The sequence below is a fragment of the Leptonotus elevatus genome, chromosome 2 (assembly GCF_054856555.1).
Source record: "Leptonotus elevatus isolate MCC_2025b chromosome 2, RoL_Lele_1.0, whole genome shotgun sequence".
NCBI lineage: Eukaryota > Metazoa > Chordata > Actinopteri > Syngnathiformes > Syngnathidae > Leptonotus > Leptonotus elevatus.
Genome location: NC_141240.1, coordinates 16,337,753 through 16,364,413, shown reverse-complemented (window position 1 = coordinate 16,364,413; position 26,661 = coordinate 16,337,753).

Genomic DNA, 26,661 nt, shown 5'->3' with positions numbered 1-26,661 from the left:
ATGAAGTGCACGGCTGTATGTGATGTGTGCAAGATGTGCTCTGATGTAAGTGCAATGGGGGATGGGTCGCGTGTAGCCCAGGGGGTTGGGCTGATCAGTCGAAATGGTTAGTGTGCCCGTGTTGGCGTTAAATAGGCAGGCAGGCGTTAGTGATGATAATAAATCGAATACGAAGGGAATGCATGGTCTGATGTTTTCCATTTAAAGCTATGCAAATAATTAGCCGCAGTCAAACTTGTCGAAAATGCATTAAGATGTAGCATGATATTTATGTGGCACAAGCCCCTTCACAATTTATGCAGAGGAGCTGATTGTGAGAATGACAAATGTGGGAATAAAAACGTATTTCATCCAGGTAATTAAAAAATGATTTATCATTATTGGCTGGATACGTTATGATTTATTTTGGTGACGATGCAAATTGCAGTCAAATATCTTAAGTCAAACGAAATCCATTCTTCTCGGTTGTTTTACAGTCAAACCCCTTGTGATTCACTGTAATTGTGATTGGATTAGCATTAATTAACATTTTCCCTATTAGCTAAAAATGTTCCCTCTTAACTCATTTTTATTTTTAAAGTAACAGTCTTCCTTTCTTAGTAGATGATTATCTACTATCATCTATCATTAAATCGATTGTTTTGTTAATATAATAATATATATTATATATAACATAACACAACAAATAAATACATTGTTATCAATTATCATTAAATTAAGAATTATGATGACTTTACAATAATGTAAAGTCTAAACACGTCCGTCTGATTAATATTGTGTTTGTGGAATATGAAATAAGCAGCAAAATCCACCTATTTTTATCCATCTGGCCATTTTGCCACTTGCTGTTGACTGAAAATGACATCCCTGTTGCTCAGGTAATGACCAATCTCAGCTTGTGAATGTCACATGGCCAAACTCGCAAAACAGGTGAGCTATAATTGGTCATTACTGAGCCTTGAGCAAATGTGATGTCATTTTCAGTGGACAGCAGGTGTCAAAATGGCCACACCCTGAGTTGGCTGAAACGGGGGGTGGGGGGATTCCACAAACACAATATTAAATAGAATATCGTGTTTGGAGTGGGGCTCCATAGAACATTATTTATCCCTAGGAGCAATTAAGAAACAGCAGCAACTGAGCAGAATTCAATTTAAAAGAGAATAAAAAGTATCAAATGAATATACACACACAATATAAAAATATACAATATAAAATACACAATATCAATAAGGTGACTCAATGATTAGGATGAAGTGCCAACAATATGGAAGAACTTTGGTGGAAGAACTTGGCGAAACAGTAACCTTAAGTCCATCGAACTAATTTTGAATGTACACAGAAATTGTCCAACATCCAAGAAATGTTGTGGAAAATATTCTCAAGACTGGAGCTGTTGTCTTTAGACACACTTCATATGTTCTTTAATTTCCTTTATAGTCAAAATGGAAAGTAATGAAAGTGTAATTAAAATACCACAGTCCACTTCTGGTAATGGAAGTTAAATTTAGACAAGCTTTGACAATGATTGAAGGAGCAGGAAGAGAGTATGTTAGGAAAATTCCGGTTTTACAAAAATCTTACTGGAATTGATGTGGTATTTCTTCCTTGTTGTCGCAATCAGAAAGATGTGACATGATGTTGTCGCACCTGAGGCGTGAGAAATACATTCCTGCTCACCATTATTGGCACCTATGAAGGTAAAGTACATAATGAAAAAATGAATCAATTAAATCCTTTTTGTTTTTTTTGTTGTTTTTTTACAGACAACTTGTGTTGTATCCTGAAAACCAAATGATTAAAAATCACTTTAAAACAATAAACAATGGGCGGGAAAAAAAAAAGAAAACTTAAAATGTGCTCTGTCACTGGTACTGGCACCCTTTCCTGTAAATCAGTATGGAAACACATTGTGACTCACCTTTGGTAAATCACAAATGAGAATTTCCTCTTCTAAATTGTCTCTGCCCAATTGACATGAATGAACCAATGAATGATGACTTTGATGTTTTTAAAAGCCACCTGTTATCCATTTTTCTTTTGTCAAAATGATTTTGACAAAATCGTGAAAACAAAGGAGCTGTCTGACGACATCGTGTTATGATTGGTGTCCTGTCTGACTTGTAAGGTTTTGTTCGCACCTGTACTCGTCATCCTGTTCCCTTGTGTCATCCAATCATCTCTCCCAGCCACTTGTGTCTTGTCCAGGTGTCTCTCGTTGTCTCGACGGTTGGTGCGAATGGTGGAAAAAAGACAACGTTAAACATCCAAAGACCTGAAAGCCAACCTGGAACAGTTTGGGATTATGGTTTCAAGAAGTACCATATGCCACACACTGAACCAAAATGGGCAAAGACCATTCCTGAGACATAAAAAAGAATGGCTAACCTTTGCCGAGGAGTACCTGGACAAACCACAATTCTTTTGGGAAAATATTCTGTGGACGGATTAAACAAAAATAGAGTTTTTCCGCAATGCACGGCAACAATTTGTTTACGGACAACGCAATGAAGCTTCCAAGGAAAAGAACACCCTCCTTACAGTTAAGCATGATGGAGGATCCATAATTCTGTGGGGCTGCTTTGCTCCATCTGGTACTGGAAGCTTTGATCATATTACAGGAATTATGAAACCAGAGAATTATCAAGACATTCTAGGGGGACATGTCCTACCGTCAGACAACTTGGTTTGAGTCGAAGGTCATGGGTCCTCCAGCAGGACAAAGACACAAAGGACACATCCCAAAAAAAAAAGCAAAAAATACTGTTTTAAAATTGCCAGCAATGACCCCTGATCTCAATCCGATAGAAAATCTTTGATATGAGCTGAAATGTGCCATTGGGAAAATAAACATGCAAACATTTAAGAGCTTGAACAATTTGCAATGGAAGAGTGGTGGGAAAGTGCAAGAAGCTTAGAGATGGCTACTAAAAACGGTTGGAAGCTGTCATCACTGCCAAAGGGTGTGCAACCAAATATGAAAGAGGGGAGCCATTATTGCTGCACATGCTGTGTTTTCTATTGTTTCTTTGGAATTACATTACGTACGTTGAAAAACAATTTCCTTTGGACATCCAATTAAATAGTCCTGATGATATAAAATTGGTACAAATTCCATTGATTTCTCAAGATATTGTCAAGATCATGCAAGTCCTCGTTTCAAAAACCTCCGGGCGTGGTGTGCTGATAAATCACACAACTAACAGAGTGAAAGACCCCCGCACTCCGAGACCCCCGCGGTAGCAGAAAGATGGCCTTTCATTAATAACCATGATAAATGTGTGTGGCCAAAACACAAAATGACCGTTGGGGATAGAGAATGCATGATCCTATGGTAACAAATTCAAATATTTAAACACCGTTCATGACAACACTTTCAAATTCAACATTTAAAACCGAGATAACTAATGGAGTAAATTACAAGACTTTGTAACTCTTGCCACCTGAGAACATGTAATATGTTACAGTGTAATTACTTTTAATTCTAAGGATAAATCACAGTAGTATTGTTGGACTGCATTTCATTATTTGGCTTGGATAAAAACATTAACCTCTAATGTGTTGGGTGTTTTGCTGGAGTAAATACCTATAAAAGGTTAAATCCTGTGTTGACACATTTTGCTTTTATAGTTTTGAAAATGTATTTTATTTAAATATGTTGGTTTTAAAACCTAATGTCATAAATATTAACATAAAATGTATTCTTCTGTAAAAGTTCATTAATACATTTTTTTAAGTCTATGCTGCTGTTTGACTCTTCTGGTCCTTGCAATGTGGAAATAAAATTGTGCTCAGTTTTAAAGAGCTATATGTTACACAAACACAGTGAACCAGGTGAGAGCTACAGTTACTTTTTTGAAGTAACTTTGACAACATATGTTGGCACCTTTTACAAACCCAATTCCCCAAAAGTTGGGATACTATACAAATAAAAACGGAATGCAATTATGCGGAAGTGCCAAATTTGAACATTTAATTCAAAATAGAACACAGAGAACAGGTCAAAAGTTTAAACTGAGAACATGTATCATTTTAAGGGAAAACTGTTGATTTTAAATTCCATGGTGTCAACAAATCTCAAAAAAGATGGGACAAGGTCATTTTCCCCACTGTGAGGCATCCCCTCTTCTTCTTACAACAATCTACAAAAACGTCTGGGGATCGAAGAGGCAAGTTTCTCAAGTTTAGAAATAAGAATGGGACAGCATCAACGCGGAGTTTTTCATACTGTGGCTTCTGTGGCTGTTGCTTTAAGGTCGTGGACGTACTCGCACGTGCACCATGAACGAGCCTGATGCAGATGCTGCAGTTACGCTTTGGGCCAGAGGGGGCAGTCATGAGTATAAAACATTGTGAATTACTATCAGCAAACACAAAGATGTTCCCCAAACCTCTGAGAAAAATTATGTTCACCAGCACTTGCTTCATTTGTATTTGTCATTTAGGACATTTCTAGTTATAATGTTTTTTTTGTTTTTGTTTTTGTCAAGGCAAACCCAAATCACAAATGTATCAAGTTAATGCTGCAGGCAGCAAACAAGATAGCAATCCAATGAAAACCGAAGACACATTTAAAGAAAAGCTAATGTAATATTTATTATTTTGAAATAATATTTTGGAGGGATCGTTATGGCGATGATTGCACTTGATGGGAAAATGGAAAATTGCTCATGTGATGCTGGTCATGAGCACACACAAATGCACACACAGACAAGATAAGACATGCATGGATGGGGACCAGTGTGCTGTGGTCACACACCCACGCTCCAGCGGAAATTCACACTCCAGCTGCTGTCGGGTCGCCATCATCCATCTTCCAACAGATTAGACAGGGCGACACATCGCTCCTCGGGCCACTGGTCGTAGATTCACAAGTTGACCAATCGCAGCTGGAGAGGAGCCACATAAGCAACCCCTGAAGACCTCCACACAAATATAACCTGCAACCCTTTGCCCTCCAGCTCCCTCCAGCCCATGCTTTCGCCAGATTTTATTTTGAAGCTCACCTAATACAGACAGATAGGTTCTGAAAGTGATCTTGCAGAGGCCCTTCAGGGTAGAACAATTTTGCAAAATAGTGGTAGGGTACTCCTTCGTACCTAATAGTAAGAAACAGAACAAGTAAAAGACAATTTTGACACTTGCAAACTGCATCGATTAAATAACTTTTGTAAATGTCCAAATGTAGTCGTCCGGTATAATATGCTGCACAATGATACATACGATATGTTATACACATTCTAAAGTATTCCTTAATACCTTGTCTCAGGTGTATTTTTGCTGGTGTTACATCTACTGCACAAAACCGTCCATTTTGCCAAAACAAAATGTCATGTTTGCTAAGTCATTAACCAACATATCATCAAAGACAGCAAGCCATTCTAAACACTTGAGGTTGGTCAATAATTGGTTCATATTTTAAGTAAATAAATACAAATAAATAAAAAATAGTATAGATGAGGGAAACTGGTGATTATATGAAACTGACCAATTTTGGACATAAAAAGCCACATATATAGTTTATATTAAAATTAGTGTAGTTCCGATACCTGTGTCGGGAGAGGCCCGAATACTGCATTAAAACAGTGGTATCGGCAAGTACTAACAAGTAACATGCCGATACCATTATTTCCGATGCTAATATAGGACTTTGGATGCAGCATCCTGTGCCTTGCTTGAGGACGACATTCACTGATGTGTGACGCGTTCACTGCATGCCGAGCCAAGATATCATGAATGCTCTGAGCCAATGGCCGGACAGCTTTTTCATGTTGAGAGAATACAAAACTAGGTATCGGTACGGTATCGGTATCGACCGATACTGCAAAACTGGGTGTTGGAATCGGTATCAGGGTCCAAAATAATGGTATCTGAACAACACTAATTATTTAAAATCTTTACTTTTATCCCATTCTTCTTTGGCCGATGTCACAATTTTTTTGTGTGAAGATATTTGTGTCTTTTTGCAATATTCACCGGGTTTAAATAGGAACTAACATCACAATGCACTATAGACAAGTGTCAAACTGTATTTCCATAGAAAATTTATTCCATTCTTCTTGCCTGCCTTTCGCGCAGAAGAAAAAAGGAAGCGATCTCCTGCAACAATAAAGTGCTTCTGAATTATCCATCAGCCTTTATAACCTTTCACCCACCTCACACTTCACTTTCCGTGTCGCCTTTCTCTTCCACCTCTTCCACTTGCTCCACCCACATACTGTCCTCTCTATACCATAAAAACCTTTCCATTCTCCAACCTATTCAATCAAGCACATTTTTCTTTGTCATAAAGAAGTGTTGTTGATGATTGCTCCTGCATCTATAAGCGACTGCCCCCAAGCCTCATCTTCATTGTACTGCTCGTACAAATAATTCCACTTGCATTACCGTGTAAGGTTGGGGAAGTCCCTGCTGGTCTTGTTTGTGTGGGAATTTTGACTTTCACTTGTTGAAATGATAACTTGTATCTCAATTTGGGACATTAATGATTGTGCTGTGTGAATCCTGCCAAGCAACAAGCAGCTGCGCAAACATCTGGCGTGACCAAAATAAGCCACGTACCGAATGAACAATAATGAGCTCGCAAAAAATAAATAATAAAATAAAATAAAATAAAATAAAATAATCCGCATAATTCTGTTGATCCAGATTTCAGCAGCTGCACTTACAAGATGAAAGTTGGAGTAGAAAATATTTAGTAGATTTAGTTCTGTTTTCCTGGTTGTAACCTAGTGGTTGGTGCTGTACCATTGTCTTCTCATGACACCACTCCATACTACATATTTATACGGCATTAGTATTCATTTTTCTCTCTTTCCTGAGTTGAACACTTCTTCCATCTTTTCTTTCTGCCATCGCACCGTTAGCCATCCGTGTTCCTCCCTGATCCTCCTTCATATTCTCCTGTTTTTCCTCCACAAGAAGCCGGCATCTTCATCCTTGTCATCGTCAGCCCTTTAATCTCTCTCTTCTTTCACTTCCACCTTGTGCCTTCTTTTGCCATCATCATCACGATCATCATTAGCTCCCCCACCCCTGAATTCCCAGCCGTGAAGACGCTGCATCCGCACTATGGCAACCACTCAAACACTGTTGCCATGGCAGCCGTATCAGCTAATTGAGGCAATTACAACTAAGCAGCAGCTGTTCTACCAGTCGTCCCCTTCCCCCTTGCTTGCTGCTCTCTCCTTCTCTCTTCCATTCTCTCTGTACAACCTTTCACCTTCACATCCCTCCATCATATTCTCTTTTACCCTCCCCGATTCTCCTATCTCTCATTGCTTGGCCTATGTTTTAACCTTCATGTAGTTCTGATATCGATGCCTTTTTTAAATAATCGCCCAAGTCATTTTTTCTGATTTTTCAGGAAACACACAAAAAAATAACAATTTGCATCATGGGGAGATAATTCAGGCAAATAAATATTTTATTTTTGAAAAAAAAAATGACTTTGACGATATAATATTTGGGAGTTTCTACCCACAAGTGTCCTTGTATAAACAGGCCCTTACTCTCGTGTTGCAACTATTGTTAATGCAATTTTAGAAAACAAAGCTATTTATTTCTGTTAATTGCAAGCATCTTTATTTAATGATAGCGATTAAAGTATGATTGTGATTACAGGCAACATTAGCTTGATGTGTTTTTCAACTTTTCTTTTTTTTTACAGGCCAACGATGATCACAATGTTATGATGATAAAATGAATCATTAAGAGACGTGTTCTGAGGTAAGACCATTTTTATTACACACATTAATAACTCTGTGGTCAGCTAAATAGGTCATGAAGTTCATCTGTGCAGCATACACCCGACAATCTTGGCAGTGTTGTTTTGAATCTTAACTGACTGGATCTTGTGTTGAGATGAGACAAAAAAAACTCCCATCCTACATTGTTGTACTAGCGCATTCAAACATGAATAAAAACCAAAAAGGGAAAGTCTTGTGAGCGCTGTTTGTTGACATTCTGGCAATGTGTGTAAACATTACAAATTGGGATCTTCCTCCATGTGTCATATCTGACAGATGTATGACCTATGACGAATTGCAGTTTCTGAAAAATAAGGTAGGAGGCTGTCGGTGGTTCCCCTTAATCTCTTTCACTCAAGATGCGCTTCAGTTTTTCCCCTCCTTTGGCCACCAGAGACCACAAGCAGCGACGTTACGGGAAATGAGCGGCAGGGGGTTTTCACATCCACACAGATGCTCACGCAAATTAAAAATGTGTATGTTCAAATGAATGCGCATGCACAAACACACACATGTACACAAACGCAATGAGAATTCCCTGGTGTGACAGTTGTGTTTCAAGTGATTCATTGCGATGGCTGAGGGGGCTGCTGGGCCCTCCAATGAGAGCAACATCTCTGACACATAAAGATGCTTTTTGTTCTAAGGCTGTTTGCTTATGCAAATGTTCAGGTTTATTCAAATAAGCGTTGCGTCTGAAGGCTTTTTAGAACTGACAATGAACATTTTAGCATCTGTGTTTGACTCGAAGAGCAGCACGTTACCGATAAACAACCTCAATAGCAACACCTGCCTGTTTTAATTAATTACAATTAAAACAATACAAACACACTATACACAATAAGCAACGCTCTGTTGCTCGTAAGGGGTTTTTAACATTAACATCTGGCGGCGTTCTGTTGTGATTGATTTCTTCTGTTCAAGTACAAATAACAAGAACAGATGAAGTCGCAGCAAAGTGTAATTTGCATTTCCCTTTATATATTATATATGATATTTCTCTTTCTGGTTTACCCTGATTGTATGCCCTTTTTTCATTACCTGTATTCTCACATGCAAATGCATCATACTTGTCTTCCACAGCAGTGAGACAAACCAAACGATATCCATTTGGGAGTGTCAAATGTAAAATACCACACGGCAGTTCATAAACAGTCAGTCTTAACAGTCACATAAGGCTAAAATGGAATTATATTCTACGAGACTACCACAATTTACAATGCTTGTTAAATGTATTAATCAACTGTCAAAGATAAGGCCATGCAGCATCGTAAAGTGCTTGTTGGTTATTGCCCCATGCAAGCCAGTCAGGGTGTTCAAATGTCACAACATTCCGACGGCGATTCAACATGTTTGAATTCGCCGAAAACGCCCCCAAGACGCTCTCCAACGGCTCAGACGTTACGACGGTGATTTTATACATTAAATCGGACGGCGCATACCAACGCCTGGACACTTCCTGACTTCCAATGTCAGATCTGGGTATCGAGGCCTTACTGGGCTCAAACAACACCAACCTAATCAGCAATCCACCTTCTTACCCCACCGCCCATTTTAGAACCCCCTACCAGACTCTTGCTCCACCCCTCACTAATATTTGAAAAAGTTGCTCAAATGGGGCGTTGCCTGGAGGATCATTGGGCTTGTATACACCACGAGGGCAGAGCAACTGTATTAGATTCAAGAAGTGACGCTTTCATCCAATGGACAAACAAATTCAAGCTTTCAACAAACATGTACTAAAATATAATGATCAGGAAATGTAGACAGCATTAGTAGACACCTGTTTATATAGTTTGTCAGCTGAAAAAAGTTGGTTTGGGGTTGAGTTGCACTTTAAGCAACTAGGCAATTTCTATGTTTGGGCAAGGGATGCAAGGTTTGATCCCTCAGTTAGCTAGCTTGACAGTTAACTATTCTGTTATGTTATATTTTTTCTTAACTGTCAAAAATTGACTTTGAACCGTACAGCAATAAATAGTTAAAAATGAAAATGGTCTGTCCTCCCAAACGTCCTCCCAAAAGATGATGTTTGGTCACCCTAGTATATGTGCCACATTTGGGATGGTATTAATGCTAATGGGAGGAAAATACTTGACCCTGCCAATCAATTAAAAGCTAAAAGCTCAGAAGGAGAAACCCTCAGACACAGTCGTGTAGTCAAAGTCAGGATGACATCTTTTATATACAAATGCATGCCAGACAAGTGACAACCCTCTCAGTGCCCGATGACAAGCGAATGAGGAGGCAATGCGGCATTGACTGTCAGCGTGCTAGATCTCCTTTAATATTTAAAGACGCCCTATGAGGGAGAAACAACGAGAGGCTTTTGAGCGATCGAGATTGAGGCAGGTGGAAATTTCAATAGGAGTGCATGCGCGTGTTCCCGGGTCAAGACCGGCGGGTGGTGTTTGTGAATGCTCGTGTGTTTGAAAGTGAAACGAAGGCAAGCGGTGGTCGTGTGTGCAAGTGGCTCATGTTCAGTTGTGGCCTTATCTACCTTGCACAGATGTAGTCCTCCGTCTCTTTCTCACCCTATGTACGTCCACACATGAGTGTGTGTGTGTGCGAGCGAGGCTTATCTCTTTGGCCACTCAGCTGGAAAGCGCCCTATCACATGCACAACACAAAGCAGAAGGAAGAGCAAACTGCTGGCTGCCAGTGGCAATCTGCTGCCGCTGCTGCTTTACGCCGGAATGATCTGAATTCAGTGAATGTTACGGCCAAAGACCCCCGCCGAATGCGATAACGTGGCTTACTGGGAAACAGGGAGGAGTCAGAGTTGTCAGGAATTGCTTTACTCAGCAGTAGCAAACAGTTACTTTTTGCCGGTACTCCAATTTGAGATGCTCAACACAACAGGATATGGATGGAGAAAACACACAACGGCTACAACCCCAGCTGTTTTATCAAGGATTGATTCCAAAAGCATTAGTATGTGATAGAAATGTTGGTTTTTAAAATCCCAATTTCAAACCCTATCATTTTAACTCGTGTTAGAAACAGGCCAGTATTCAGCAATCGACATTACTTCAGCATTATTGCTCAAATGAATTTTCGTGGCTATGTCGCACAAGGCTCAACCATCATTGCTATATAGAGTAATTCATTCAATTGACTTATGTAGCTACAAATCATGGCTGCAAGGCCCCACACTTTAGTAACAGTGCACAACGTCTAGCTCATAGGCACATTTTCAGAAATAGGCAGAAAACTAAATGTAACTTAATTGTTTAGTTTTCACAGCTGACACTGAAAAGACCCAACCATTTTTAACCATTATAAAATCCATTTCACAAAACGTGCCCCCTTGATTTGAGAATACACGATTGCTTATCAATGATCACTTTCCTGCAGAGAATACATTGTCATCTGTAACGGTTGTCTCGGTACTTTGACAAGATGCTATTCATTGAGTCCAGTCTCAATTGTGGTCTGAAATCAGCTGAGACGGACTCCAACTACCCTCGATCTGTGTAGTATACGTGGTAAGAACTCACCTTCTGCTAGAAAAGCACAACAACAAAAAGGCTATTCATGTCATAAAAATGGGGCGGCATGGCTCAGTGGTAGATTGGTCGTCTCCCAACCGTGAGGTTGTGGGTTCGATCCTCAGCCTTTGTGATCATGTTGAAGTGTCCTTGAGCAAGACACTGAACCCTGATTTACTCCCAGTGGACATGGCAGCAGCTGACTGGTGTATGTATGAATGTGTGTGTGTGTGTGAATGGGTGAATGTGAGGCTTTGTAAAGCCCTTTGGGCACCATACGGTATAGATAAAGTGATAAAAATTTAGGGGTCAATTTACCATTTAGGACAGTACGTTTTCATATGAAACAGTTCTTAAATGAAAATGATTACTAAACCCATGTGCTGTTTTAGATTGTAATTCTGTATGTTCAGTTCTTTTCAGTAAATTTTTGAAACAAAGTTGTCCCAAGATACTGTGATAACCTGACCATTCACTCCTGTTTTGTCAGGATGAGATTCAAGCACCGGATCTCAGAACTGTGAGGCAGATGTGCTGACCGCTAGGCCCTTGTGCTGCTCCTACGTAGAGCTCCTTTACTGAAAGTATATTTATCCATCCATCCATCTATCCACCCATACAATCCATCTGACCAACCACCAACCCATCCATCCATCCAACCCCACCCCTCCATCCACCCACCCACCCATCCACCCATCAATCAACTGACCCAACCAACCAACCAAACCATCCACCCACCCATCCATCCATCCATCCACCCATCCATCCAACCCCACCCCTCCATCCACTCACCCACCCATCCATCCATCCATCCATCCATCCACCCACCCACCCATCCATCCATCCGTCCCTCCACCCATCCATCCATCAATCAACCGACCAACCAACCAACCAAACCACCCACCCGCCCACCCATCCATCCATTCATCCACCCACCCATCCATCCGTCCCTCCACCCATCCATCCATCAATCAAGTGACCCACCCAAACAACCAAACCATCCACCCGCCCGCCCACCCATCCATCCATCCATCCATCCATCCATCCATCCATCCATCCATCCATCCATCCATCCACCCATTCATCCATCCATCCATCCTCCCACCCACCCATCCATCCATCCGTCCCTCCACCCATCCATCCATCCATCCACCCACTCAACCATTCATCCATCCATCCGTCCACCCACCCACCCACCCATCCATCCACCCACTCAACCATTCATCCATCCACCCATCCATCCAGCCATCCACCCACCCATCCATCCATTTTCTTAACTGCTTATTCCTCACAAGGGTTGCAGGAAGTATATTTATAATACTAAAATATATATTTATTTAGAAAAAAAAATAGTTGAGTGCATAAATACTTACTGATTAAAATGCAAATTTACATATGCATTACAAACCACAAAAATGCATTACTTGCAACTTTCTATTAAGCTCTTGTGTGTTCTTTGTGAGCCAAGAAAAGGAAACGTGAGACTCGTGTGTCCATGCGACCAGTGAGGGGATTAAATAGGATCATGTGGTGACCATTGGCATGACGATTATCGTGAATGTGTGCCATCCAACAGTATCCTGCCTCCAGCTGGACTGTGTCACTCGTACACTGACATACACACACGCATTCACACAAACACACCCGTTGCCCAAGCTGCCTTCACCTCGCTAAATATAGACGTGCCCTATTAGGCTGCCTGAGTGAGTTAAAAATAGCTCTACTCCAGGCTTTCACACTGGGACCCCCTCCCTGCTCTCCAGCCCTGACACACACACACCCCCACACCCCCACACACACACACACACACACACACACACACACACACACACACACACACACACACACACACACACACACACACACACACACACACACATCTCTTGCCACTCACTGTATATTTTAGCACCCCTCACTCTCTGCTTATCCAACCCCCCTTTCAGGTATGACAGCAGAAGTTAAAAGGTCAAAATCCGTTTCACGCTACATTTGGCAAAGGAGTGCACCTGCCCTGAAATGACATGGAAGTATCTGAAGGCCTGCACTCTGCTAACATTCGTCTATGGTGGGATTGGACACACTGGTGTGTATGTACTCGCAAAGCACTGAAGACACGTCATCTCGAGGAACATTTTCTCTATTTGAATAGTTCAATTGACAGACTTGAACAGTCAAATACTGTAATTGTCATACATTGCAACATTATTTTCTCCATTATGGCTTTTATTTTGGGGATGCATCATTGTTTACACTGACTTTTGCTCAGAATTTAATGTTTCACTTTGGCCTAAAGTACTTTATTGATTAGTCTCTAACATTGGTGGAGCAGCCAAGGCACTAGAATCAAAATTGAGGTGAGAGTGGTCTAAATTTTTTGTTCAAACATTTTGTACAGATTCTCATTAAAGTTTTGAGTTTGAACCACTGTCTTGCGTAACGTCACTGAGATACAGTGGTGCACCATGGGATAAGAATTTGGTACCTGGGCTTCAGTGACTTTCTCAACTGGATCCACCTCTTAATGCCACCATTATCAAGTTGCAATTATAGAACAAAAACAAAAAAAATCGATATAATGTAATAAAACGCAGCATAACTCAATAGACTGCAATTTAGGTAGCAGTTGAGGATTAATACTGCGAGTCTCGCTTTTTCTTTGGTCTTTTTGGCAACCCTAATCAACGGATCAACGGACCAACGGAAAATGGACTGAAAGTTACATGAAGTAAGCACCTACTTTCAAAGTAGTGATAGATTGATGTTTTTTTTCAGGGCTGAAGAAAAGATAAATAAATAGCTCCATTACGGTTTTCCAATACAAAAAATATATATTATTTTTTTTCCACTTAAAGCTCATCATTATTATTCTTTGTTTAAGTTAACTGGCCATCAGAAATTTAACATCTCATCAATATGATAAAGATGTCTTCTCTCCATTGCTTATTGTGTGTGTTTCTGTCATTCTCGTGTGTTGCATATGCAGCTGCTTGCTCCTCGATACTGCACGGCCCGGCCCGTGTAGCAGCAGAAGTAGTGAAAAAATGTCCCTACAGTTTTTTTGTCAGTTTCTCCAGCTTCTCATGACTTACCCATGCTATACAGTATCCTCTGGTCACCCCCTTGTTAGATTAGGCCTGTTTTGGCCCTCCCATTCAATGGCACTCTTTGGCACACTTACTCGATGAATCCATTTAAGACTGTCGACTCACATCATCCAAAATCTGCTCAGATAGACTCCAGTCATCAACAACCCTGAACAGTATAAGCTACATAAAATGAATGAATAAATATTCAAAGCTCTCGACCTCAATAACCCCCCTTGAGTGGCAAAACATAGAGGGGAGGGTGTGCAGCATGCTAGCAGTAAAATCCATCCTGTGTGTGATGTTGGATAAACATGTTGTGGAAGTGGAGCTGCTGTCCTTAACATGAATGTGACTTAGAGGTTAATGGCTCCTCATGCTGACATTGTCTTTGTGTGTCCACAGGAAACACTCCATCGTTGTAACATCCTGTGTGAGTGGAAGTTGAAGAGGAAATTACTAGTGTATTTTTCCAGTGGTTTTTTTTCTTTCAACACAAAAATCCCCTCCAAGTTGTTGACTTAGTTGAAAGGAAGGCGTGCTGGCGAGTGTGTGTGTGCGTGTGTGTGTTCATTTGTTTGAGAATGAACATATGTGAGTGCATGTGTCTGTTTGTGTGGGCGTACCCTCACCTCTTCATGAGTGCACACGGATGTGTACGTACGTTGGTTCTAATTTGGTGTGTAAGTCCGGAAGAACATCATAAGGGAAATCCATGCTGAGAACTATGACAAAAACAATTCCTGTTTCCTATTTTACCCGTTGTCCACATCTGTTACATAAGCACGGGAGAGGTTTGAAATACTTTAATACACAACCGTGTGCCTTGCACTGGCGATATTGCGGGACATAAAGGGTTGAAATCAGTGGTGGATCATAAAAAGCCTCACCTTGATAGAGACAAAAATTCAACAATGACAATGAAATGCAATATTATAATAAAAGTGCTTAAAAATGTCAGGCCTATATAGTAAAATAAACAGGTATTGATTAGCGCAATTGATTATTATTATTTTTTTTTATCTCTGCCGTTGCAAAGGGTGATGTACTTCCCGTTTGGGCGCAAAGAGCAACGCCAAGAGACTCTTTAAAAGTTAAAAGTTGGACAGTACCCAGACATTTTGCACCATTGAGAAATGAATTCCACCAAATTCGGTCCTTGAGGGCCGGAGTCCTGCAGGATTTGGATGTTTCCCTTCTCCAACACAGCTGATGTATAATCAGCGCATCACTAAGCTCTGCATAAGCCTGATAACGATCCTGTTGATTGGAATCAGCTTGTATTGGAAGAGGGAAACCTCCAAAACCTGCAGGACTCCGGCCCTTGAGGACCAAGTTTGACCTCCCCTGGCCCACAGCTATTAACATTTAAATAGAGTAAACATAAAAAGCAGTTCTTTTTTCCTGTCTGGCTGTGGCCAATATAAGTGGTTCTTGCCTTTTAATGGGAATTTGCCCAATCCAATAGCCGCCATGCGTACTTGAACAGAATGTGACATCTGCGACGTATTGAATGGGGCTTAGCCAGTATCTAGTTTTGACTTCATATTCTACTCAGTGAAGTCACTTCAACATGGAGCCTGGGCTGCATTGATAAAAAAAAAAAAAAGGTAAGGTGGATTTTGGGACCTTATCATAGGTAGGCAATGGCCCTGCTCTTCGGCTGGCTTAAGAAAGGCATTGGCAGGGCATTGTACAGTCTGGCAGAGTGGTGAGTGCCAATGAATTGATCAGTGAAGGATGATGTTTTTTCTTGCATGACATCAAACCTTAGCTGGTCTCCAAGTGTGCACTCACAACAGTGATCTATAATCGCCCTGGCCAACTTCATCATCCACCCATGGAGGTCTGCTTGCCGTTTCTTTTAAAAGCGCACTTTGCATGCTTTGACCTTCAGCGCGTATTTTTTCCCATGATGTCAAAGACCTCTCACAGGCTGATTTTAAAGGGAATAAGAGAAGCCACTTCCATAGGCCAAGAAGCTAGTCAGCTGTGTTCACACCCAAATTGGCACAAACCATTTTTTTTAACTGCACATGTCTACAAAAACACCAAAATAAAGAAAACTCCACCCCTACGCACAGTTAGGATCCATACTGGGCACAAAAATATAACCTGTCATGGATGGATGGATATAGATACAGATATTAGTTGGTAGTGTAAGCCTGATGCGGCTACTCTATCTTTTAGAGCATCTTAATGACTCCTCATACAGCTTTTGTACATCTACCATTAAGCATAAATGGTGGAAAAGGAACTGCTCTTTGAAAGCATATATCTATAACGACAGGAAACATTTTATGAATAATTTGTTGCCTCTAGGGGCTCATGGAGGGGTAAGGAGGGGGTCATAACAATGTGGAACACAATATTAGAAAGCAAAAGGAGATGCTGTCATATGAGAAGCTCAGAGAGAAGCAAGGACAATCAATTCATAATCTTGTTGATTTGGAATTAAAATGACATACAGTACACGTAGGTTACATACAAAATGTATGTGAAATTTGTTATTATTCATAATTATGTTTCTATTAAATCTGTTAGAGCACAATAACATTTGTGTCTGTGTGCAGCCGTGCGTTTGTGTCACTACGTGTGTGTGATAGAGATGGAGAGAAGGCCACTTTTTAAAGAGCGCGCGCGCGCACACGTGCGCACACACAACCACACACACACACCCACGCACGCCCCCCCCCCCCCCCCCCCCCCACACACACACAGTGAGATTCACAGTCCAACAGATGAGCAGGAAGGGGGTCAATTATGGTAGTAATGATCCTGCTATGAATAAACCAGAGGAAGTAGAGCTCCCATTAGGCTTCCCTCCTCAGGCTATTAATAAGCAGAGAACTAATGCTTCCTCCAAAATCAATACACACTCACACACACTCGGGGAAGCTAAAAGACACACGCTGGCATGTGATCTGAGAGCTGCGCTCATTCAAGGAGACAAAGGGAATCTTTGGTTGTTAATATTTTAGAAATATTGTAATGGCAGTAACAGTATTGATTGATATTTTTGTCTTTATTGTCTTTTTGGTAATCGTTCTATTTTCACCACATTTGGTGATGTCAGGCAGCAAATGGCAGCGGAAACCAGTTAGCACCTTTATGCATTGCAACTGGCTGGTTTGGTGGAGAGCCTATTTGGCATTTGTTGGGAAGGGCAACACAAGATGGAGGTGATTATTACAGTCAAAAATGTATGTGAATATTTGGTATATGGACTCCCAATTAATAATTATTAAAAATAATTCATAAAAGAAAAGGTATTTGATTTAAATACACCATCTTGCCTTTTAGGTCAGAATTGAAAACTGCCTTTTGTTTGTGGAAAATAAAAAATGTGCTTATTTCATAAATGCCCGTTGCTCTCGATGAATACACTTTTCCTATACGCATAACATTCTTTCATCCATTTTCTGTACCTCTTAACCAATAAACGTAAAAACATCTGAAGTTCTGTGTTGATATAAAGAGCTTCTGCAATATTGACACTTTGCTAAAGTTAAGTTTGTAGTTAAATGAATTTAATGATAAATGACGCACTTTATTGATTTATCTCATCCCAGCATAGTTACTCAATTTTAATGTATCTTCCATGCGTCATTTTTTGCATGGAATTTCCTATAATAATAGTAATAATAATAATAATTATTATTATAGGAAAATACATGCAAAAAATAACTACTACTACTACTACCACTAATAATAATAATAATAGTTATTATTATTATAGGAAATTCCATGCAAAAAATGACGCATGGAAGATACATTAAAATTGAGTAACTATGCTGGGATGAGATAAATCAATAAAGTGAGCCATTTGTCAATAAATTCATTTAACTACAAACTTAAAGTAAATCTTTTTAACAAAGTGTCAATATTGCAGAAGCTCTTTATATAATAATAATAACAATTATAGTTATTATTATTTTTATTATTATTGTTGTTGTTGGTGGTGGTGGTGTTGTTATTTGCACTGGGCCAACTTTTCCCATCTGCAATCCAGCAGACTGCCTCAGGGCTGAGTTGTTCCTAGATATATCAGCTTGTCAGTAGAACAAAAAAGCAAAAGCAACAGACGTGTAGATCAATATTATGGTGCATTGCTAAATTGATTTTTTTTTTTGCAACAGTGGAAACGTATTTTTTTTAGTGTGTGCGTGCTGAGAAATTGATGGCCGATGGCTTAGTAGATGACAAACAGCATTATTGTTATCCGACAATTTACAATCATCTCTAACATGAAGAGATCTAATCATTGAGAGCATGCTGTGTTTATGTGGCGCAGGCAACCTCTAGTTGTGTACAAGCTGGGCCTTTTTTTCAAATGAGGGGAGCCCTTAAAGCCACTGAAGTGGGATAGGTTTTCGAGACATGAGGGATAAGAAATGGACAAGAGGCGGAGGCAAAGGCCCTGTGGCATTATCCACACCCCCTCACCACCATGCAGCCAGAACTAATCCCTTCGCTGTCCGTCACACACGTGTCACACTATCCTTCAGTCCTCTATACTTGATAAATAACAAAGACTTCAAAAAAGAATGAAACAGAACTATAATCTCTCTTTGATCACAATACTTTCAAACTGTGTAATGTAAGATGCTCGCCAGGTCAAAGAACAGTTTGTAAATGTGTTGTATTGGTTTACACTTTTTGTACAAACTTACCTTGAAGCGTTCCATCTCATTGAATGTAAAAAACAAACAAAAAAAAACAAGTGAAGTGTGTCTAAGAAAGAAAAAAGACTTAAGGTTCATTGTCGCGGCGCTTCATTTCAGTTGATTAAAACAAAATCACTAAAGCTGAATTTACTAATTACTAACTATCAATAAAATATTTTACAGATGATGTTATATTAAGAGATTTACCACATTCCACAGTCAGATTGACGAAAGGTTGAGTCAGGTCCAAACATTACACTTGCCAAATGGCACACACAATTGGAAATATAAAATTGAGTTAAAAAGAAAATGCCATTGAAATCAGACAACAGCAACAATAACGATTACAATACAATCAAATGCCCAAAAAGCCATTAGACCAGTGGTGATCATATACACAGCTGGTATATGATCAGCTCATCAGCAAGCTCTGCATAAGCCTGATAACGATCCTGTTGATTGGAATCAGATTGTGTTGGAAGAGGGAAACCTCCAAAACCTGCAGGACTCCGGCCCCCCCAAGGACCAAGTTTGCCCACCCCTGCATTAGATCATCTCAGAAAAAATGGGCATCCAGCAATGGATACTTGTTTGCAGAGTAAAATGAAAAGCAATATGCTGGTGTCGTTGAGCCAATAATGAAGTTAAAACATTTTTTTTTTTAATTATTATTATTTGACTTTGCATCTTGTTGATTTTGATACATTCAGGAAAACTGTCACCTAAGCATTCCATTCGATCGGCAAAACAAATAACAAACAGAAGTGTCTAGCAATCTGGCAATCGAGATAACATCAATTGGAGCACAGGTTGTAAAAATCACGAGTTAATGTCTCGTCTTTTAGTAGCCAAAGGGTGCACACACGCTGGATTCACACTGCAGGTCTAAGCAGCCTTTTTTTTTTTAAACTAGATCATACAGTCAAATCATCAGAATCCCTTTGAGGTATTAATCTATTAAAATTTTACTGTGGTTATAGTTTTTAGTTCTCTCTCTCATGTCACTGAATAACCAAACTATTCCGAACAGCCCTTATTATGATGTAGTATACAATCCACATTTGAAAGTAAAATAGCTTTACACTGTCCTGGCCAGTCTAAACAGGGCCTCATGGGAACACAATTAAAGTACTAATTGTGTCATTTGAACCATGTAGTGTAAATCCAGCCTGATCTCACTTGCATGCAGCTGTCATGGGATCATTTCCCACTCAATGCGCTTTTGATAATGGCCTTGTGATTGACTGTTGACCAGTCCTGCCTGGGTGGAATCCTGCCTTTTGCTCACTCAGGATCAAGTGGTTGGTGCTCCTCTTAGAGAATGGAGGAATGGACTCTTTTTTTTTTTGGTCATTTATGCTTTATATTAATGATCTCCATACAGTATCTCCTACTATTGTTGTAAGGCAGCCAAGTAGCTCATTCTGGGTTGGCCGATTTGCCTTGTGATTCAAAACTTGAAGTTTTCATGGTCATTGATATGACAATTCAGAATTTCAAGTTTGAGAAATGTTTTTTCTGGTAGTTGTAAGGTGCATTACTTGGACTTCAAAACTTTGTCTGATGTGATCAAAAGGCTCAGGTGGTCGATTGGTCGTCTCCCAACCTGAGGGTTGTGGGTTCCATCTTCAGCCCCTTCGACCATGTCCAAGTGTCTTTTGACAAGATCGGATTTGAGCAAAGAGCTCTTCATTTCTATATATACCCAAATAAATGATACAACACACAGTTAGGTATCCTGAATAGCATTGCAAGGCACATACTATCAAGCACCTGTGCTGTGCTGCTTGACTGCAACATAAATAAATAAATAAATCATGGGGGAGGATGTTATTAAAATAGATTTTTTAATAGGTCTCAGTTTATTACATTGTGTGTGTGTGTGCAGGTTGTGGGTGGGGGCATCACAGATGGCTGCTAGAGTCCGTTAATTCACTCACACCTTTAACGCTGTTGCGAATTGAGGTGCCGTCAGACCACTTTAAGAAATGTAGGGGGCTAATGGCTATGACATAAAAAATATATATATAAAGTGACCATATTCTGTATGTCTTGTATGAATGACTTAATTCATAAGGAACAAGAACCGTATGATATGTCTAGTTTCTTCCAAATCTCACGTCACAACTCTATACATACGCTTCTTTGGGCATGTTAGTTTTTTTTTTACAGTGACGTTCTATGTTTGGGTAGGCAGGCAGTCGCAAATTGATACGCACACACCAACTACAAATTTGTGCGTCGGCAGGCGAGTGTACAGCGTATCCTAGTGTACGTATCCGTATGACCGTAGGACACTCAGCTTGACCTCGAGATATTTAAATGATACTCACTTTACTTCAAGATGCCATATATTCAAACTCTGTATTGGTAGAAAATAAAACAAAAAACATTACTCTCTTTTGAAGTCTTACATATTTGGCTCCGCAATCTTTTTTATTTTTTGCTTCATGCAGGGTTCACACCCATCTCCTCTGGTGCGGCAGAGCTAAAGTTCTGGGCCACCGTTGCAGTGCGCTCCGCCTCCGATTTGCCACACAACGAAAAACGGACAATTTCATTCATTTATAAAAACCCGCCCGGACGCCCGGGAACATTGTAATAAAGTGGATATCTCCCTGTAAAACGGCCTAATTCCTCACAAAATCAAGCTAGCTATAGCAATGCCAAACACCATGTAAAGTGAAATAGCCAGTTAATCGAAATATATCCACAAAGCCAATCTTTCCTTTTGCACCATTCTTTGTGAAAAGTATGAATAATTCTTTGTCCCTTACTTTACTGAAGATCCGGGAGCTAAGGCGTTGGTCTCCCATTCTTCAAACACTGACGTCTTCCTCAAAAGAAAGGCGTTATATTCTTCAGAGTGGCGTCATCTTACCGCCGCTGTGCACTAAGTGTGTTTTAAATTCACAAATGCACTGTGCGAACGTATGTTCGCATAGGAGTAATCCAGCGAGGATCATTTTTGCAGCATTTTTGCCTGAAGGCCAGACGAAGTAATGAGTCATTTTTAAATGAGGTATGAAAACACCAAATGTTGACCCTTTTAAACCTATAGGTAGGAAGTGTAGGCTTTCTGAAATGTAAGAAATAATTAAAATAAATAAACGGTTTCAACTTTCATTTCAGCCTGGGGTAGGCAGTGCCTACCTTGCCTGCCCTGACCGCACGTCACTGGTTTGATACCATATAGGCTACAGTATTTCCTCAGAATGGCCGAGGTGTTTTTCTTTTAAACTGCAGAGGAACCTGGTGTTGATGTGGTGAGCCCTTATTTAGACAAGCACATTTTATTATACTCTCCCAGGTTTAACAGGTTTGATCATGTTGTAAGTTACGATACTACAAACAAAACATGATTATCAAATCAATAAATGGACTTATTTGTTATTTACAGAAGGTCATTTACTACATGCCGAACACTCCAAATTAAGTTAGCTTGTTGTGACAGCAAATATGCTTTCTCTAATAACATTCGGATTATAATTATATGAATGCTTGACAATGTAAATTGCACATTTATATTGTACAAACGTCCAGATAAACCACAGTTACAGTATATCACTCAATACTTTGTCTGAGGTCATAGGTCTCGACTGAATGACATCAACATTGATTGACAGTCGTAACGTATCAAAACAGGCTGTGAAAAAGGAAATGCCTTCACCTGAATTTCTTTTATTTCCCCCTTTTTCATTTCACACATACATGCACCGCGAACACACACTTAACCAGTTCTTGAAGGGCTCTTTTTCATGACCATGCAGCAGATCAATACTTACTGTACAAAAATCATACTATTATCCTCCTACTAATTCCTCTGAGGATTAATCAAATCTGTGCCACACAGCTTGAAGAATGGCATTTGGAGACAACACAAGAAATGATTTAAACTCCTCCAAGATGTCATTTTTGTGTTTGCAGCTTGATGTACAGTAAATCCGTGCTGAACCAATTAGCTTTGATATTCCAACAACGAAAACCACTGTGCCATTGTTGTCTTTCATACATATATATGTATCATGAATATATGATGTATTGTTATTTTAGCAACAATAGCAATATGATCACAAAAACAAGGATACCACTACGTGAAACAAAGTGTTGTGGTGTGCAGGTGATAGTAGACCCAAAGGCAGGAAGGAAGAGTCAGGCGAGTCAAGCGTGCTTTTTAACGTAATTTAATTTAGAAGAAAAACAAAAAGCAATCAACATACAAAACAAGATACAAAGCACAAACCAAAACTGGGAATAAACTCACTAGTATCAAACTGAAACAGGCGCTGGAAACCGGGTGTGACAAAGACAATGACTCGCAGGGAACTAAATACACACAATAACGAGCCAAAGAGAGACACCTGGACAAGACACACGTGGCAGCTGATTGGGTAACACCAGGGACCGGGATGACAAGCACAGGAGGACATGATCAAACTTGACGAGACATTGGCAAAGGGAGCCACACTAGGAAATGATGACCATTAAACCAAAACAAAACACAGACCATGACACACAGCCCTCCATCAGGAATGAGCAATAAGAGCTATTGGAAAGATTGTGGAATGTGGAAAGATTTCGCAAAGCTTAGGGTTCTTTTTGTCCATCTGTTTGCAGCTGTTAGCTGTCTACTTCTTAGACTCACATTGTAAATAAATAAATAAATAAGAATCAAGAACCCTTACCCAGATAACTGCCAAAACTGTTTACAATGGACCATTCGCAAAACCCCATCCCCTTATTTGATGCTTCCGAGTCCGACATTCTTCTGCAAAAGGCTCTAATCATGTATGCAGTGGAAGGATATATTCATAATATTAAAATATGCACAAAAGCGGACTTCACAACTATCGATGCTAAATCATGCAGGTTTTCAAGATAACTTCAGTACAACAACAGCGTCTGTCTCTCAGCATGAAAATTGTAATTCCCATTTTTTTAATAAATGTACCAGTAAACTGATTACGTGTGTCTGTAACTGAACGGTTGTTTACTCCGAGGTAACACAAAATACTATACGTGAAAGATGAAAACAAAATGAGTTCAAAGTGTCAGTTACGATGCTATGTTTACTTTGTGTAAATTAATTAAAAATCACAGAGCTCCCAGTATAATGAGACACGGCATAAAATACCTACTAAGATGTCTAATTACCCAGTTAACATTCATAACAATAACCAAGATAAACCGTGTATTTTTACAAGGCGTCGCGCCATAAAGAAGTCGCTGAAAAAATGCGGACATGCTCGCCGAATGAGGTGATGAATGGCCAATGATAATCACATCCTGATAATAAACAATATTAAATAATTGTAAGTATAACTTTGATGTCCAGCTTTGTGGATAATCTTGCCTCGAGAGCTGAAGTGAAATTGACAACAGAGCTAAAAGCTGTTTTTTATCTCGTTCGGTTGCTAGTTAGCTTTAGCCTAGCCCATTATGTCTTACCTTGGAGCAAACGTAGGAAATGCCCTCGAGCCGAATGTCGGAGTTGTGGGCGTTTGGGGGCGTGGTTTGGGTGTGGTTTGCGCATGATTTTTCTACACACACTAATTGCCTATTTCTCTCAAGTATTGCTTACAATTCTTCCTAAATCTGTGCTTGCCGAGATAATCCATCCCCCCTAAAGGGTGCGGCTTGTCACAATGCTGATTAGACAGCATGATTCCTGCAAAGGTATGCTTTAGGCTTCCCACAATGAAGTTTTGTGAGTGCAAGGTTCGCCACACAGTTGCCAGCAGTATTAAAACACAAAGCCTTAGTTGCCATTTATTCTTGCTAATGGCACACTTTCCCGTCATCCCAGCTTCATCCTTTATTAAGACATACATCGATTTTGTGTCAGTCTGCATATTAGACAGGGGAACATCCTCTTTCCCCTTCCTTCCTGTCCCGTATGCACCATGCAGGTGTCAACTAAAAAAAATATGCACTGACCTGCAGCTGTGAGCTTGCTTGGGTCACATGGACTTCCCGAGTCATTCCCACACATCATACAATGCAGGATATACAGCTCACATGTGCAGAAAAAGTCATTCATTGAGAGGAACAAAGATCAAAAACAAAGATCAGATAAAAAAAAAAATATATACCAAAGAGAATCAAGAATGTGTCTATTAAAACAATATTCCAGTTTAAGACTTACAATACAATACTTTTTTTTTAGGCCTTTCTAGCTGCCAATTCAGTAAATATAAATACAACAGTTAAATAATAATTGTCCTTGCACCATACATTGGCATACAAGTCATATTGACCCTGTTCATTATTTATTCAAAGGATGACAGACGGACAGAGAACTGTCTTATGTGACGTATGCAGCCTCTTAGGACATGTTGGGAACATCCTGCATGACCAGAGTTGCAGCGACTTCCTCTCTGAGATACTTTCTCAACACACACGCACACACGCGCCCGTGTGCTACAATCAATACTTTCAATTCTGTAAATCAAGGTTACGCGGACGGAGCGGCACTTTTGACTCGAGCAGATGAGATGAGAAAGGCATCATAAGATGCCATCATCATTATCGTAATTCATCTCATGACTTTGAAGAACGATAATCCATTTGTCATGTTTAGGATGGGTCGTCATCTGACTGTTTCTCCTCAGATCGTTGCACGTAAATGAAGCAGAGTACCTGAATTAAATGTGCATTTTGACTGAGTTGATGTTTGTAGAAAAAAAAATGCACAAAATTGAGTTCTAACACAAATGTTGGTTTGCTGTTTAGCAGTTTTGTGCCATCTTTGAATGGTAATTTTTGATGCACGAGAGCCATTTGAGAGAATCTTTGAATCTTTTACGCATGCATTGAGATATATTATGATTCTGTGATGTAAATTGGTTCAATAATAAAACAGACATATGTCATGTTTCGGTTCTGTGGGGGTTGGGTTTTTGTTTGTTATGGGTGTTCTTGTTGTTTTTGTCTGTGGTTAGTGTTTTTTGTCTTGTGTTCCAGGTTTCTTCCCTTGTCTTGTAATGTCTAATCACGTCCACCTGTGTTTGTCTTCCCTTCCCAAGGTGTGTCTCTTTAGTGTTGGTGTATTAAGGCCACGTCCACACGTAAGCCAGTTTCAATATATCCTCAAAGTTTCGTACCGTTTAGGCCGTTCGTCCACACGATGGCGTACTTTTGGAGCTTGAAACTGATCACTTTTGAAACCGGGCTCCAGAATGGAAAGATTTCAAAACGCACCCCATACGTATCCGTCTAGACACCATATGCAGGCTACTCCTCCAGTGATGACGTAATGGTCGCAGCTCGATGACGACGCATTGACGCAGATTGATGACGTATGCGCCAATTCTCGCGTGACTGCGCGCGAACCGTCAGTCTGTCAACAACAATGGCGCATAGCCGTGTCGTAGTCGTTTTGCGCAGCCTCCTTAGCTTGCTTATGCTTTATTCCCACGTTCAACAAGCGGTGTTGTACTTGAATCACCCGCCATTGTCACTTCTCCTGTGTTTGTCTTTTTCATGTTGTTTTGATACATGCAAAGCCATGTTGTTCTGTAGATTGAAATAAAGTTTGAAAAAAAAATGGTGTTCATCTTCTTCGCTGATTCTTCTTCTACGCTATCCGTTAACTCCCTGTGGCTGCGCAACAGCGCCACTCCAGACTTGGCATATACATTACAGCCATTAAACGTCCTCAGCGTCTTCTTTT